The following is an 18441-nucleotide window of genomic DNA, read 5'->3' on the forward strand; positions in this document are numbered from 1 at the left end:
GAATCCCATTTTCCAAGTGTTTTCCATTCATTTAAACACATCTCTTTCCTAAACGATAACATCCTTTTGGTTAATAACCTTTCGTATAACTGTAATTAACAACTTACTGGATAGGGCAGTTGATCTTGCTAAGGCCACAACCACAGTAAGGATTATTTCCTACCATGTTTAATGATAAGTATGAGGTGCTAGAACTTATGATTTTGAATTATACATAGGTGTGCATGAGAGAAGAGATTAAGGATAAACTCACGTAATCCAAATGTGCTAAGGGTCTATTCTATAGCTTTGTTGTTGAGCCCGGTCCGCTAAGGAGGATAAATATGTAGGAAAGGGTAAGCGAGAAAGCCAATTTCAGCACTAGCTAAGCCCTCAAAATGCTGGTGTTGTTGGCATAGAGAAGTGGGCTGTTTCTTCGATACCTTCACAAAACAGACAGTTCAACTTTCTTTATCCCTTTAACCCTTTAAGAAGGCCATTGTCACAAAGTGAGGAAATTGTACTTTTATGTCCAAGGGCATTTTGGTCATTTTGTTGGCTTCGCTTGCACATTTGGAAGTCACACGTGTTTGGTCCAACTTTTCCCTCCTAACTCAAATTCAAACCCATCCGTGAAACTCTAAACCCACCACCACCTAAGTCTTCACATTTCCATACCACTCCTGCTTTCCTAAGTCATTAATTCTCCACTTTCCATTGACCAACGCAGTCTCCACTTACATTTTTTTGTGGAGTTTCTCAACTAGTAAGGCCTCCATTAAAATTCCATCGCGTGCAAGCTTGTGATCTGAAGCAAAGTGCTAATTTGTCCAATTTTCTCTATGTTTTGAAGGTTTTTTTTTTAATTGTTCCTATTTTGTAGTACTATTCTTGAGAAAAGTGTATCTACTCGATTGAGTAGATAACTTATCTACTCTGTCGGCTTAAAATACAGTGGGGGCCCACTTTGTTTGGGTGATGCAAATCATTCAGCTCCATAGGATCATTCCAACCCTTCGATTTGTGGAGGTTAAAATGGACGGATATAAACTTTCTCAAATCTATCCATTTTTTTCCTCCATAATTCGAAGGGTTGGAATGATCCTAAGGAGCTGATTTTTTGAGCACACCATACCTATGTGAGGGCCTATCAAATGAATGCTTTGGATTATCCAAACAACATGGGCCCACTGTTTCTGATGGACGGAGTAGATAAGAGTAGATACACTAATCCCATTATTCTTCTATTATATATTGGAGTACATATGTTGGTGTTTGTTCTCCATTTCAGTATTTGAGAAGCGGGTATTCCAGTATTGCAAACTAGTTCTTTCTGTACAGAAGTAAAAGAAAAAGATAGTAGAAAAAAGTTGAATTTTCCCGCGTACATTTAAACTTTCACGAAAACCAAACCACCACTAATTTTACCGGTGCTTCATTACTGACTGCCGCTGCGATATCTAAAGGGAATAACAATGGCTGTAGTTTCTTCCATCTCTGCACATCTTCATTTTTTTTTACGGGCTGATCAAAATCAGAAAAAAATGGTGAGATGTGGAAGGTATCTTCCAAGAAAAATTAGAGTTCCATTCCAAGATGGCAAACAAACATTTAAAGAAGTAATAGTAATACCCATGTGGGTATCAGATGTAGTTGGGAATTTCCCCTTCCTTCTTAGACCAGAGCCAGATCTTTGAAACAGAAAAGATCTCACCTTAGTTACCTACCTATGAAGAGTTGTTTTTCCCTTCAGATGAGGAATTCTCATTAGACCCTCTTCTATTCATAAGCTCTTCACCATTCCCATCTCTCTATCTTGTCAAAAAGCTACTTGCCGATTTGAATCACCTACTGATAAGAACCCATGGAAAAATAATGATAACAGGATAGTCCACCTTATTTCACCATGGAAAAATATCTGCGCTTTCTTCTAGATTGGGGATCTCGATTTGCATAAAACCCCATTTACTGCATCTCTAGAACAAATCTGATTTCCAATAAACACAATCAAAGGCATTTCTTTCTGAAATGTTATACAAGGGAGAGTGGCTCCATTTTTTCAAGGGAAGTTAGCCCTAAAAAGGGGAAAAGAGGGAAGAGCCGAGGTGTGGGCAGAAATTGAATTTTACGTGGATACAAAAATTAATCTGGATGCCGGAGGGAGGAATTCCATTTCTATTTCGATCGGCAACAGAAGAACTGGTGGAGTATTCTTTCGACGAAGAAGTCTTGTCTACGCGCACTTCAAAACCTTAGGATGCGGTTCTAGGTTTCATCTGTGATCTCTTTATAGACACTGAAATAAACAGAGATTATATCTTACAGGGTTTTATCTGTGATCTCTTGATTCAATTCGTTTTTTATTTTAGGTATTCGAAAGCCGCTCAAGAGAATTCTCGATTCAGAGGACTGATAATCGTGCAGGTACTCTTTTATCAATGCCTTGTACTAATCTGATATTTCTTTAGCCGGAATTTTTGAGCGTTCCCTTGTGTTGTATTGTGAAGCATCTTTTCTTCATTTCTTGATTTATGTTTTTATGAATTTCTTGTTTCTTTTGTGTATAGGTCTTGTGTTTTAAGTTTTTTGAAAACTTATTGTGTATACCCTTTAATTTGCTTTTGATATAAGCACGAGAAATCCATGGTCTTATTTTGAAGAAAAATATGGGAATGAGAGAGAAGAAGTTGTAAGCCCTAGTATTTCATGACTTTAAGCATCTAGAAATCCATGAGGCACCCTAAGCAGTAGATTGATGCAACTATGTTAGACATATAGGTAACTTGGAGGCTCCCAGGAGCACACACCTAAATTCATGTAGGTTTGGAACAATTTGATTTTTTTTTTGGGAGATGGTGGTGGGCATTCTTAGAATACAAGGTTGTGAGCGGGGAAGCATGCAGTTTTGCTGGTAAAAAACAATGTATGAAGTTAATCCCGCTAAACTAACATTAAGGAATAGATAGAGCAAAGAGAGAATAGGCAAACACCCATGCCAGTTTTTCTCAGTCATTGGTATGGTGACTGATCTTGAGGTTGGTAGTATTGCAAACCATGTCGTTGTAATTGGTTCTTAAAGTTCAGTTCACATTTCCAGAAATCTTAGAGCACACTTTGGCTATTTTTGTATTTCATTCTGTTTTTTTATTCTAGGAATGGTGTTTCTTTTTTAATTTCGTGATGCCAAAATTTGTGGGTTTCATTGAAATCAGGTGTTGTTATTGTTGGATTCTTTCTTCCATGTCTAATTTCATGGATACTAGAGTGAGAATGAAGGATATTCTAGATCCCTCGTAAATTGAAACAAGGATCCTGCAAAACTCTGTCTCTCTTATTCTAGATATTTTGGAGTGATTGTGAGTGCAAACTTCAATAAAGCTCAGAGATAGTGTTACACTCATACCTGAGATAGTGTTATTCTCAGGTATGAGTATGAACAGGGTTCTAAGGGATCCTAGTTTTTTTTTACTTTCCTATCCGCAAACTATACAATCCATTTATGCTTTCAAAATGGACAATGTGAATAGATTCATTTTTTTGGTATTTCACAATGGACAATTGGGTCATTTTGGCGAAATTAGGATGGGAATGGCCTCATTTTGCATTTCATTTGCTAGTAGTTGCCTCATTGTGGCTCTATTCTCTTGTTTTGCTCTTTACAATGGACAAGACATTTTGAAGAAATTAGGATGGGAGTGGCCTCAATTTGCATTTCATTTGATAATAGTTGCCTCATTGTGATTCTATTCACTTTTTTTGCTCTTTACAATGGACAAGACATTTTGGAGAGATTAGGATGGGAGTGGCCTCAATTTGCATTTCATTTGATAATAGTTGCCTCATTGTGATTCTATTCACTTTTTTTCCTCTTCACAATGGACAGGTCATTTTTGCGAAATTAGGATGGGAGTGGCAACTTTACTTGCCTGCTTCACCCTCAAGGTATCATTTTGATCTTCTTCTTTTTTTTCAAGTTGTCTTTTAATAATTGTAGCTTGTTTCATATCATGTTGATCCCAAGCCAAGTTGTTTCAGCCAAGATAAATTGGTTTTGTCCAAGTGTAAATACATGGTAGGGACCCATTAATGAATGGCCAAGTATCTACAAATTAGCTTTTAATTCTAACTGGAAATGGAGGATTAATTGATGTTACTCAAAGTAATTGAGCATGCACCACATTGATAGCCATTCTGTACTGACATGTCATATACCTAGTTATATGCCATTTGGCTTTGAATTTTATTTTGGATGGTTCTAATGGTTTTATCCAGTTGAAGGTTTAAATAGATTGAGCTTTGCAAATTTATTAGAGAAACCGAATCCTATAATAATGCTCTTGCTGAATTTGTTTCACAATACTTCCTTACCCCAATCATTGTTGAAGCATAACATATCCAATTATCATGAGAGGCTGGAGAACATTCAGACTGTTTGCCAGTGTTTGAGACTCAAACACTTCTTTAAGAACAGACTCTATACATTTTGGACCTTTAATTTTTCTGGTAGAGATATCGTTCGGATCATTTACTGAATTAATTCTAGATCCATTTTTATCTCTATGTTTGAATTTGGTGATGCTTGTTCCATTGAGCTTTGCTTGGATGCGGGAGACCTTAGGCACGGACTGGGTTTATTGGGTTGTATACCATCGGGTGGGCTAATAAAGGATGATGTGCTCAATGTGATTAGATGCTTGAACAACTGCCCGAAACTTCTGTGGTAGGTTATGGGTGCATTTGCAGGCATCTTTGAAATCACAGACAATTTCATTTCTTACCATGGTTCATCTCTACTGGTATGCTACTTCAATTAGTATATGGGTAAGCGAATGAGTGTTCCCATTGGCTGCCTTTATCTATTATTTTTTTTAATAATTCCCTTTTCTGGCTCTAATCTGGATTCCATTTTGTTCTGAATGCCTGAATACTTCTTGTAGTTTACCTGCTCTACATAGAGTATATTGCTTTGGAGATTAGTTCCCATGGGGTGTCGTATAATTATAAATGAATTTAGCTCTTCTACAAAGAGTAGATTTTTGAACCAAAACTAAACACTTCCCCTTTTTTATGCAATGGGTATTGGAGATCTCCATGGTTAGCAAAGAAAGGGTCCTGTAGATTTCACATTTACTCTTGCACCTAGGGGTTGTGCACAAAAAAGAGTAGGCATGTGGAAATCAAGCAACTAGGATAACACAAAGACAAATTACTTGTATCTTATTGTTTAATGAGCAACCCCTTTTTAAAGAATTACCCGTGTTTAATAATTACTTTTACGGGTACCTGTCATCCGTAATTTCCCGTAACTAATGCCCTAATTCTGTACTTTTTTTCAAGATTTTCTCTACGAAGAAAGTACTAAAATAATGAAAAGGAGAATCATATAAGCACCAACATGGGAGCGCTCTATCTTCGTTCTGATAATGTCGTAAGGTTGTAGGGGTCTCTTTCCCACCCATTTTAAAGAATCACCCGTGTTTAATAATTACTTTTAGGGGCACCTGTGATATGTAATTTCCCGTAATTATTGCCCTCACTCCGTACTCTTTTCGGGATTTCCTCTACAAAGAAAAAAACTAAAATAATGAAAAGGAGAATCACGTAAGCACCAACATTAGAGGACACTATCTTCATTCTTGTAATGTTGTAAGGGTATTGGGGTCTCTTTCCCTCCCGTTTTTGAAGAATCACTTGTGCTTAATGATTACTTTAATAGGCAAAGCATGCTATACGCAGTATTTTGGAAATTCATTGTTTAAATTCATGCTTTTAAATTTTACACTTGGAGTTACATCTGTTATTTGGTTTGCAAGCATAGCTCTTGCCTCTTTTTCCTTTTGATAAGTTCGCTTACATATTGGAAAAAAACATTTTCAATAAAATTAGCTTCTATCTCTTCTGTGTAATGACCATCTCGGTCTTCTTTGTTTTCAATAAAATTGGCTATCAATTTCAAAAAAAAAATGGAAAAAACATTTTACCTTTCTATTGAGTTCCTTCTCTTCCCTTCTTTTTGAGAAACTACATGTATTGCAAATTGGAAATGATACTCTCACCCCTTTTTTCTCTCTTCCTCGTAATGAAAAATTCTAGTGTTATGGATTTTACAGAACAATCTAGCATTGACATGCAATGGAAATGATATTTCCACCATGTTTCATGAAGTCATTTACAAGAGAAGACACTAAAAGATAGTGCACATGAAACATTGTGGAAATATCATTTCCATTGCATGTCATGCTAGATTGTTCTGTAAAATCCATAACACTAGAATTCTTCCTATCTTTATAACATTGTTAGCTATTTTTGCATTTTGAAATACATATGCACTTTTAATATAGGTTTCATGACACTTATTTAGATGGAGCAAGGGAATGGCATATGCAGATTATTATGAACTTGCTTGGACTTTAAACATCCAAAGAGGAAGGGATCCTGGCGTATTATTTATATGATTCCTCTGAAACACAAACATTCCAAGGACCTGACCTATTATGGTTTGTCCGAGGTCTACTCAGTTTCTCATATTAGATGGCATGAAGAATTTCTTTATTGAATGTCTAGAAAATTAACAATAGATGAAGTGTGACTTGTGCCTTTCTCTGCTCAGAATTGTTGCTTGGGAGTTCTGCTTCTGATTTAGGTTAGAAATCTAGTTTGAAATCTCTGTTTACATGTTGTATTGGTGAATTATCCCAAGAAATTAAACTTGTGTTTGAAACAAGTCTTAAGAGTACATGGCCGATCACTACCTAAATGCATGTTGACTGATGTGTGCTTGCTTGAATGCTTGTGTGAATTGGATTATTTCTTGGGAGCTTATCTTCCTTTACTAGAACAGAGAACATTTGGATGGATGGATGTCTGCTACTATACTATTCATGTTACAGAGGTTGAATGAGACCTGTAACTGGCCTTTAAGATGGAATTTAAGGAATCCTTCTAATCCAATTGGAGGGATTCGTTTTCTTTTTTTTCCTTCTTTCATTTGACTTTAATGATATTAAGCAAGGGTATGATGTTGATGTCACCATATGTTGGATTTTACTTCAGTAGACTGGGCCATTTGAAGAAAAAAAAAAGAATAAGTTATTTTTCATTTGCCCGCAAAGCTATTATAGTAAGCATTGCTAGCTATTTTGGTCTTGAGAAAGGTTTCAGTTCTAGAAAACACTGATCATTTTACCCTCTCTTTGCTTCAGTTGCCACATCGTGTTGTGATGTCCCACCTAGGTTTGAGTCTATTTTTTTTGTTCTGATAGAGGAGATGGAGTTTGTGTCTTCAATATTTCTCACTTGAAGCCCTAATGACTAGGGAAAAGGCCCAACTTTGCATGATCCTTCTCAACCAGGAGGGCTGTTTTTATATAATTGAAGCCACATAAGATGGAGCAAGCGCTGTTTTTATAGAATTGTCCTGTACATGTCAATGTAGTCTTTCCCATGCACCATATCTTTGTATGGGCATTGCAAAACTCTATTCAAGATTTCCAAGTATAGCTGGAGTTAATTCTTCCATTCATTGCTGAAAAGTGTGCACTTTGAGAAATGATAATAGTTGTAGTAAGTCATTCGACCATTTGAAGTTCATGGCCATATTTTATCATGTAGGAACTGCCTTTTCTCTTATCATCTCATATATCTAAATGTTTAATATTGCCATACTCTATTCAGGTATAGTGGAGATTGGTTTCGGATCGGTGCAATTTCAAGAGAGGCTGAAGAGTTTCTGAGTACTGCAGCTTATTTGGTATCACCCCTATGACAATAATCTGAGACGCCACATTCTATCCGGGCTCCCAATTAGATGAGCATGTCATTTTTATGGAAAGTGTCACATTTCAATTTTATGACAATAATATTTATAGATATATATTGTATCTATGAATGTATGTATGCAGGTTTCTATCTAGCACATTCATTGCATGGATGCCAAGAACACAATTGGAAAGCCGTATATGATGGTATTTGATCATGTTACATTGGGTTTTTCCATTTTGGCCATTCGGGATTTTTACATCAACACTTCAGTGGTCATTTTTCGGGATATTTATTAGAGGAATTCTAGACTGAAGGGAGCCCTTGCAAAAAAGAGGTGAAAGGGCTCTCCCATAGGCCGCACATCACCATCATGCATTAATAACTGATGAAAAGTCAAACATGATGGTGATTTGCAGCCAATGGGTGAGCCCTTTCACCTCTTTTTTGCAAGGGCTCCCTTCAGTTAGAAACTTCCGAGCCCGAGCCCAAACTGACACCCGTAGTTGGATATGTCCAAACCATTTTAAGCGGTGCTCTCTCATCTTCTCCTCAATTAGTGCCACCCCCACCTTTCTACGGATGTCTTCATTTTTAATTCAATCAAACCTTGTGTGGCCACATATCCATCTAAGCATACGCATCTCTGCTACACTCATCTTATGCACATGCTGCTTCTTGGTGGCCCAACATTCTGAGCCGTACAACATGGCTGGCTTCACAACTGTCTTATAAAACTTTCCCTTCAGCTTGGTAGGGATTTTACGGTCGCACAAAACTCCTGAAGCATGCCTCCACTTCAACCAACCTGCTCTTATTCTATGGTTAATATCCTCTTCAATCTCTCATTCCTTATGTAGGATTGAACCAAGACAGCGAAAGATACTCCTCTTAGGTACCTCATGTCTAGTCATATTTACTACATCCTCGCCCCGCCTTTTTACATTACTAAAGTTGCATTCTATATACTCCGTCTTAGTCCCGCTCAGTCTAAAACCTTTGGATTAGAAAGTAGTTCTCCATAACTCTAACTTAGCGTTAACTCATGCTTTGGTTTCGTTAATTAATACTATGTCATCTGCAATAACCTATTTTATGCTCAATTTTTTTTGACAACATACCATTTACCGGTGGTTATAAACGGCGGTAAAACCATTTTAAGCTATTATAAATAATTATAAATTTATATTTTAAAAAATAAAAAACTTTCATCAGCTGTCATGAGCACTGGTCATGAGCTTTACGGACGTTGGCGGATATATGACCACTGGCATAGGCGGTTTTTGTCATCTTTACCGGCGGTATTGGTAAAACCCAATTTTCTTGTAGAATTCCTTTCAAGAGATGAGGTCCCTCTCACTTTCATTTGAACTATTCTGTAGCTTCATAATTGGATTAGGAAACAGTCTTGGACATTTTTTACAATCATTAGGTGTTTTTTAAAGTTCGCTAGTAAGATTAGGAATTAGAGAGTGTGTGTAAAGGAAGAGGATTACTATTAGCTGGTGCCTATATAAAGCAACTTAAATATAAGAACGAGAAGACAAAAATAAGCATAGAGAAAATGATAATATAATCTGTACTAACTACTTTAAGGTTATGACAACCGATTGTGAGTCCAAAACCAATTATTGGACTCAACATGGTTTAATTCAAGATTATGACAACCCAACTAGGCAAAATACCTTGTTACCTCTGTAATGGTTTTCTTATATCATTTGAGCACGATCTAATCCGATTACACCAGTCGAAATTCTATTCAACCCTAGTTAAATTATAGTGATATCTCATATATCAGAGATGAGAATCGTGCTACATTGGGCCACATACAGCCTGGCTTAGATCTCTAAGACTTTCAAAATGGAAAAATCCCCCTGATATTTTTTGTTCACTTTAACAATAACAAAGATTACAGATATGTTGTATATCTATCAATAATAAAAGCCTAATGCTCCAGGTTCGTTCTATATCTAAAAAATGGCAGAGAAGATATAGAGAAAGAGACTTGCACTCTGGTTTTAAGGAAATTGTTAATAAACTTTTCCTAAATCTCACTGGGCTTTCCATAGTGTTGAAGTGTAAAAGATTAAATAACACCATCTCCGAAGGCTTAAGCTTTTGGAGTAAGTGGTTGTTTCATATGGTATCAGTGCGAAGGTCCTGGGTTCCAAACGGACCAAACTCCTTGATGTAATGGCCAACCCTAAAAAGAGGAGCCACACTTGAGGGTGAGTGTTCAAGTGCGAAAGATTAAATAACATGCACCATCTCAAACGGCTTAAGCTTTTGAAGTAATTGGTTGTTTCACACATACACGTGGCATGTAATTGTTGACCAGGACTGTTGATCTGGTGGGCCACTATCGTTTTATTTCCCTTCTTTTTATTTTGATTGATGAGGGCTCTCCTTAATTTCGCTCGAGTTTCTTCTGCTCCCCAGCCCTAAGCCCTAACCTTGTACAACGTAAGTAGGACCTGAGAGACTCCGATGGTTGGTCCGATTGGAAATTGATCATGACTCAGATTAAAAAAGTATTGATCTATAGAGAGAGAGAGAGAGAGAGAGAGAGAGAGAGAGAGAGAGGATGTTGGTTGGGAATGGGAGCTCGTGTAGAGAGAGAGAGAGAGAGGATGTTGGTTGGGAATGGGAGCTCGTGTAGATGACAAGGAAATGAGAATGAAAAGTTGCTTGGACTTTAGGCAAGAATACATCTTGTAAAGGCGTCCAGCCAACTAAAGATAAAGACTTTTTATCTATTTCATTGAACGGGTATCATGGGTGCCACGTCACTTTGGCCGCCTAGGCGTTTTGCCTTTTATCAACCCAGAAATAATTAGAGGTATGGTTGATGGAGTATACATCACCTACCACATTGTGTTTCTCCATTCAACTGTTGATCTATAACCATCTCAACCCTCCTCAAAACAAGGAGTCTGGGTGAGGCATGGGCATTGAATATTGGTGTTTTTGAAGACTCTCTCTCTCTCTCTCTCTCTCTCATCTAACAAAAGGTGGGTGGCTTGAATATTTTGACTCCCTTTGGTTAAAAGGGTATCTATTATTTTGATTTGCATGGTTGCACCCCAAACGCACTTAAATTGTGAATTTTCAAATGTTTCAACTCCTTATATGGCCAGACCTTGTGTGTAATGTCTATCAGCATAGTTACCTTAAATGACAAGTTGAACCAATCTAAGCATATATGACCATGCTTGGTCATTTCTAAATAGCCTTTAATTTCCCAATTCCACTCAGTTGGATTAGAGGACTGTAGGATTACAGTACTCTAAACCAAAACAATAGTGGACTACATCATCATCCTTTTGACAACTTCACTCACAATCAAAGTTAGGTGCAAGTGATTACACCCACTTATTTCCCTTTATCACCCTTCTCTCCCATTTAAAACTTTATAAATGTTTATGTAATTATAATAAATACCTTATGAATATACATTTCTTAATGGCATTTTATTATCGTATAAAATTACTTTTTTTTTTTTTTTTTGAAGAAGGCAACAGAATATGTATATATAGATGAATAATCAGAACCGAGATGGTCCTGAAGGAACAAAGAGAAAAGAAAATGGCTATACAAAAATTACTTTTCTTATTAGTTATTGAATAGGAAAACTTCGGTCGCCAAACTCCCTTATGTTATCTAAGACCTTTTAAAAATAAGTTTTCAATTATTCGTAAAACTAAGCTCTCAGCTCTTATTATATATTTATTTTCACCTTATAAAATATTAGTTATAAAGGTACATATTTTTGTGCATGAATTACGTTGGTGCATAGCCTGTGCTGTTTTCTTCTGAAAGTAAACCCGCGTCCAATAATAAAAAATAAAAATAAAAAATAAAAAAAACCCGCTTATTGTCGTTCGTCCTAGTTTCCAAAATTGACTTCAAAACAGGCAATTAAAAAGCTAAAATGGGCAAGAATTCACATTCAACGATAAAGATCATTGGACAAATGGAGTTTAAATCCACGACTAATACACAGTGAGGCCTGCAATTTGGAGGGTATCAAATATCAATCGACCTGAACATGTGCCCATGTGTAAGATAGGCAAGTTCCAAATATGTAAGTACAAGAGGAAATATATAGCTCAACATCAGACGGGATACATAGTGTACAAATTCAAAGTCTAAGGGCTTACCTCAAGATTTTTTATTTTCATATAATCTTACGTGCCAATGTTTTGAAGTTAGATATGATTATTATAATACTCTTAGAAATGACATATTTAATTCTTCAAAAGAGGCTCTATCCTCTCAGTTGCTAGTAGGATTAAATTAAAATAGAGGCCAATTACGCGGACTGAATGAACAGAATCAATGGTCCAGTGGATTTTTAGGGTTGCTCATGGGGACATGCTTGTGCAATCAACACCGTTGAATGGTAGAACATCATGAGGCAACCCAGGCGGTCTTAGTGCCATGTGGGTGGGACTGGGGACATCCCATGTGTGAGATAAAGAAAAAATATCAATGGTTCAACTTTTGTTGGCAGAACTGTTAAAGATAATAAAAAAAACTCTAAAAGATGCTTGATGGATCAAGGGCCTAGATTCATCCGATGATGGTATTCTCCACACAGCATTCATCCTGAACGACCAATGGATCTGATCACATAGATATAGCATAATCAGGGTCCGATGAGTGTTCTATTAGGAAGGATAGTAATATCCACTGTCCTCTTAGCATTTTCCATTAAAGTAATCTCATTTGCAAATACGTAATAATTTTGGTGACATCCAGAATGGCCCAAATAATAGTTTCTTAATCTTAGGTTTTAGAGAGGATTACAAAGCTCGATAGGAACTTCGAGCTCTGTAGCTAGGGGTGCAACTCCTGTCGGGTTGAGGCCAACACTAACCCAACCCAAGATAGCATTCTCTCAACCCCCTAATCCCAACCCAACCCAACCCGAGCCTCGGGTTAAGGATGGTAAACCCTAACCCAACCCACCTCTAAATCGGGTTGGATTGGGTTCGGGTTGAGTCGGATTCATCTCTGGCCAAATAAAAAATACAAGGAAAAAAAAAGCATAATCCTAGAAAAACATAGAAAACTAGAGGACAGAGGTTGGGTTCGGGTTGTCAAGGCCTCAACCCTAACCCAACCCGAAATGAAATCGAGTTGGCTTTTCCCAACCAAACCTAAGCCAAAATCGGGTTGAACCTGTCGGTGAGGGTTGAGCCCTACCCAAGTTGCACACCCTATCTATAGCCCTAGAAGAAAGCTTTCCTTCAGTACATTGTGTAGATGGATAAAACAAAATTAGATGCGTTACACGTGCGTTTAACAGGTGTGGATGGTGAACGGAGACCTTTCAAAGAAGCGTGATACACGTGTCAAATTTCCATTGGTGGTATGACGTGTTCTAATAAATCTCATTGGAGCGAGCATTGGTAAGTTCGTCGCCTAGGGTACGGGCTTTATCGCTTCGAATTTTGTCTTTCAAATGAAATTACCCCATATTTTTCACTCGAATTACGACAAAAACCCATGCCTCTAAACACATTAAAATACGTGGAAAACAACACCGGAGTAACTTTTATCATTTCACGTGAATGGTTTTTTCGTAATGTTATCAATATCGTCCCACCAAACCCTCGCGTGAAAGGGGCAAAACCGGAAAATAGAAAAAAGAAATCTCTCTCTCTCTTCTTCTTTTTTCTATATCTCTCTTTCTCTTTCTTCATCTTCTTCCACACAGAAGAAAAAATGGACTCTTTGGAGAAAGCCTCTTGCTTTGTCGATGACCTCCTCAACTTTCCTTCAGACGTTGGAGAACAAAACCAAATAGAAGAATACGAAGATGATGAAGAAATAATATCAGAAAAACCCTCCCTAGACTTAAAGATAGACAACCATCAAGCTTTCGAAAGCTTCTTAAACACAAATGATGATTCCTTCCCTGTAAGTTACTTTTCCCCTATTTTCTCTTAAACCCATTTCATAAAAATAAAACCCACCTCACTAACTTAGTCATTTTTTATGGGTTTTTTTATATTCTGGTACAGATATTGGAAGAAGAACTCGAATGGTTATCAGAAGAGAACGTGTTTCCAGACATATTTGATATTCCATGGCATCATCATAAAAAACCTAACCAGGGTTCAAAAAACCATAGCCCTGTTTCAGTTTTAGAAATAGGGAGTTGTTGGGTTAGGGTTCCAGTACGAGCTAGAACAAAGAGAAGGAGACAGAGAAAAGGGTTTTCAGAGTTTTTGGATTTGGGTTTGTGGGCTGAAGCTAAAAAGAAAAGAAAGGTTTTGGTTCAAGACATGGCTACTAAGAGGAGATGTAGTCATTGTTTGGTAGAGAAGACACCTCAATGGAGAACGGGCCCACTCGGACCCAAAACTCTTTGTAACGCTTGTGGAGTTCGGTTCAAATCGGGTCGGCTTTTACCCGAATATCGGCCCGCTAACAGTCCTAGTTTTTCAAGTGATTTGCATTCAAACTCTCATCGGAAGGTTGTAGAGATGAGAAAAAAGAAGGAGAAAGGAAATGATATCATGTGTTTTGATATATGAAAAAAAATAGAGTAGAGGATAGTACTTAGTAGTAGATGTTTATTGTAGGAAATTTTCTGAAGGAAAAGATTTTTAGTTGATTTTAGATGAATTTAATTCTATTTATTCATTTTAAATATGAATTTTATTTTATTTTGTTCATGGCCAAGGAGAAGAACTGAAGAAGTTTCAGAGAATCTGGAGGAGGCACGTCATAGCCGTTGGATTAGGTATGACAGCCAGTTTTTTTTTTTTTTTTTTGGGTTCATGTGTCTCTTTGTACTTTACCGGTCAGATTAGGGTAGGACTTAGTAGAAATATTTGACTATTGGATTGAAATAATAATTAAAAAATGAAAAAAATTTATATACTATTATTTTTGGGCTTAAAGGGGGCCATTATCCTATAGGGGGGCGGAAAAAATCAACGCCCTTCTTTTTTTGGCAGGCATTAAAGCTTGATTAGTCTTGTTATTAGATTTTGAATGGGGAAGTGATATATTCGCCCCTTTTTCTTCCTCGGGGCACCGTCCTCTAGTGTATCTGTGACTACTCTATTACACTACAAGGGGTAGCCCGGGAAAGAAAGGGTGGCAATTATATCATTTCCTTTTTGAATGGCTGGAACATGATGTGGGTCCCGTTATTTTTATTTTTTTTAATTTTGATGGGTTTTGAATGGCTTCGCTGGTTTCGGTTATTAAATTCGGGTGGGTCGCACCTCTCGAAAGCTAACACCTTTGCCTTAATAAATGTGCGCTTTAAATAGGTTGGGAGGTGATATTTCCACCCCCTTTTTGTGGAAGAAGAGCTGGAAATCCATTCATTTTAAACAAGTGGGTTATCATGCTAATTAAAAGAGGGAGTAGGGACCACATAATAAATTATTTACATTATTGGATCTCTAGGGCCCACTCTCCAGAACAATACCTTTGCAGCTCAGCATGCGTTGTGGTGGTGATTTGTGTTGTTGATATGATGGATGATTCCTGACCATCGGTGGCTTTTCCTTATTAAGTTTTAGAGAAAAGTATGGAATGTGTGTACAGGTTACGAGAAATTATGGATTTTACCTACTTTTTAAAACAAAGCATCAAACACGGGTTATTCTTCAAAATTGGGTGAGAAAAGACCCCAGTGCCCTTCCAACACTAACAGAGTCCTCGTAACAACGTCAATCAATATCTTTAAAGTAATATTTTATTATTTCTCACTTATCTATACGTCAATCATTATCATTAAAGTAAGATTTTATTATTTCTCATTTTATCTTTTTGAGTGAAAACAGAAACACGTGAATATAACTAATTCGCCAAAATTTTGCTAATATAGATATTGAGAGATAGAAACAATTTTGCTAAAATCATGAGACATAGTGGAGATTTTTTCTCAAGAAATAATTTTGCTATTATACGTGTGATATTGAGTAATAGAAATAATTTTGCTAAAACCATGGGATATGTGAGATTTTTTCTACAATCCAAATATATCACCTTGTAGAGAGTTTTACGTTTTTTGGAGGAGGGGTGCCATGTGGCCCACATCCTCCAGGATTCTATTTTACACATCTCTTTTGGTTGAGAACGGCGACGTTATTAAATATTTTACTATTTCTTCTTTTGGCTTAGAACGGCGACGTGATTAATATTTTATTATTTCTCACTTCTGCCGCCTGAATATACGCCGCCGGATTCAAGGAACATCCACCGTTCAAAGATATTAAGTACGTTGCCAGATTCTAGAGCACGTCACCGCAATATTGAGTACGCTGCCGGATTTTTTGAGTTCAAACGTGTGTTCCAATGTCTTCCAAACATATGAGTACGCCGCTAGGAAATAGGGTGTACGCCGGCGGAATTCAGGGGTACGCTCAGAATCTCATACAGAGAGATGACGGTATTGTTAGAAGATGCCACTGTTCCATACTGATGTCCACGTGTCGTGGATCCGACCATTTATGCATATTGGCAACGACCAAGATTTAAACGGGGCTCTGGGTTCAAAGAAAAAATTTAAATCCAAACCAAACCAACTGTGTACAGAGGTGCCAGCGTTCAAAAAAATTTTTTAACACGTGTAAAGCATTCATTCATCTTTGGTTATTTCCGACAGCCAAGATAGAAAGGAACCCAAGTTTATGTCGGTTCAGATATACATTCAGACGAACCAAAAAAAGCCTTGTGAAACACGTCAATTTAATGGGCAGTATAAACATTTAGACGAACCAAAAGAAGCCTTGTGAAACGAGCCAATTTAATGGGCAGTAATAAAAACGGAAGGACGTTTCTGAAGATGCAGAAGGGTATTCGGGTCTTTTTACCATCCATTTTTTTTAAAGAATCACCCGTTTGATGCTTGTTTTAAAAAGTGCTCGAAATCTGTAATTTTTTTGGCATTCAGTACTTTTCTCTAAGTTTTAACCGTTGAAGTTTGCTGGCATTGGCTGTGCCTGGAAGAAAAAAAAATTGGCTTGCCATAGTGGGCGTACATAACTCGTCCAACCCGTGGTGGCATTAATTTTCACGTGAGTAAATTTACCATCAGAAGCTTTTGATAATAACACTCTTTGTTGTCCACGTAAAAATGGAGATACAGTAAAAACATAACAAATAGAGCCCCTTTATCTTTGATCACGAATGCACCCCATGGAGATACACATTTCAATGGTAAGAGGAGAACCATGACACAAACATGTCTCCCTTTCTAAAAGTCATTAGCTATATCATTTCTAAGTGTCCAAGTGTCTAGATGTATGCAAAAAAATTTATTAGAAAATTATTTTTCCAGCATTTGTATACTCAATTTCCATGGGATTTTTTTTTTCAGAAATTGAAATTTTTTACTGTTTTCAAGAAAAGTACAAACCTATTGAACTTGGGAATTTTTTCCCATTATTTTTCCCTATATCAAAACCATGGTTTTAAATTTCGACCGACGGATTTCGGTGGGGACCGACACCGAAATTCCAAATTTCGCCAATTACCAAATTTCGGCCGAAATTTTGGAATTTCGGTCGTTTTAAAGGCATTTTTTTTAATAAAAAAATTTGTTATTTCATGATCCGAAATTTCAATGGCATTTTTTTAATTTCAGGTGATCCGAAATTTCAAATTTTCAAAATTTCAAACCCAAATTTCGAAGCTTAAAACCAAATTTCGGATTTCGGTGGGGTCCGAAATAGGTACCAAAACCGAAATTTTAAACCTTGATCAAAACACTGCCTAAAATTATTATGATTATTATTTGCAAATGAAAGAGGCTTGGGTTCTATTCTGGCTCGTAAATGGGAAGAGCTTTCCACACTAACATGTTTTGATAATGAGGCAAACTGACCTTTGTCATTTATTATTTAACTAGCAGTCGAAGATTGTTTTAATTTCAAAAAAGCTCACAGCAGTCGATTAAAAGAGTGCGAATATCAATAGCCTATATTAATGATACTTTTTTTGACAATAATGTCCCTATAAAATGATACACATTATCATATTTTCGTAAACACTAAACAGTGATAGCCTTTTCACAAGCGTGCCTTGATATCATTTCCTTCTTTCCCACTTGGCACTCCCTTTATCCAACTATTTGTCGTTTCCCTGCCTACATCCTTGCTGAACCAAGTCTTGTAGTAAGAAAAATACCCGGCAACCTCCTGATGCTATTGGCATGAGGGAGTATGGTGCTGCTACGCCATCTGCTTCCACCATTAATGGCACTGCCACACTAGCTAGAGTTCATGGGTATTGTGACAACCATAACAAATTCCATTAAAGAGACTGAAGAACATTTCTTATGTACCTGCATACAGTATGTACTCACATATAATATGTACTTTGAACATCATTATTATTCACTTATATGCACTTAGAATATAATGTTTCCTACAAAAGTACTCTCTTATATCTTAATTCACTGGATTTTTGCATTAAGTATTATAAATAAGAGTGTAAATTACCAGTAATGGAACAATGTTGGTTTCATGTATGAGCAATAACATATAAGAGATTATAAATTTATAGTGCTAATTTATTAGAGCCCCAACTCTAGTCCTTTGTGATTCAAAGTATTTAAAAAAAAAACATGTACCTCACCCGGCTAAAAGATTTGGGCTTTCTATTTCCGTTGGTTACATCTCTTTGATTTGTGCCAGTGACTGGTTTATGGATGAGTGCTCACTTGAAACTGCA

General features: G+C 36.9%; 2 long non-coding RNA genes across 2 annotated transcripts; both read left to right on the plus strand.

Moving 5' to 3' along the window:
* The first annotated feature begins 1438 nt into the window (after positions 1 to 1438).
* On the plus strand, positions 1439 to 7929 carry LOC143862212 (uncharacterized). Its single transcript, XR_013240212.1, has 4 exons — positions 1439 to 2248; positions 2349 to 2403; positions 3863 to 3921; positions 7654 to 7929. It is a non-coding gene; the product is annotated as an uncharacterized LOC143862212 (long non-coding RNA).
* Positions 7930 to 14278: 6349 nt separating this feature from the next.
* On the plus strand, positions 14279 to 16301 carry LOC143862416 (uncharacterized). Its single transcript, XR_013240294.1, has 2 exons — positions 14279 to 14491; positions 15889 to 16301. It is a non-coding gene; the product is annotated as an uncharacterized LOC143862416 (long non-coding RNA).
* The last annotated feature ends 2140 nt before the right edge of the window (positions 16302 to 18441 follow it).

This window comes from Tasmannia lanceolata, unplaced genomic scaffold (assembly GCF_043159265.1).
Source record: "Tasmannia lanceolata isolate RefF3 unplaced genomic scaffold, GAP_Taslan_0.1 ptg000037l, whole genome shotgun sequence".
Taxonomy (NCBI): Eukaryota; Viridiplantae; Streptophyta; class Magnoliopsida; order Canellales; family Winteraceae; genus Tasmannia; species Tasmannia lanceolata.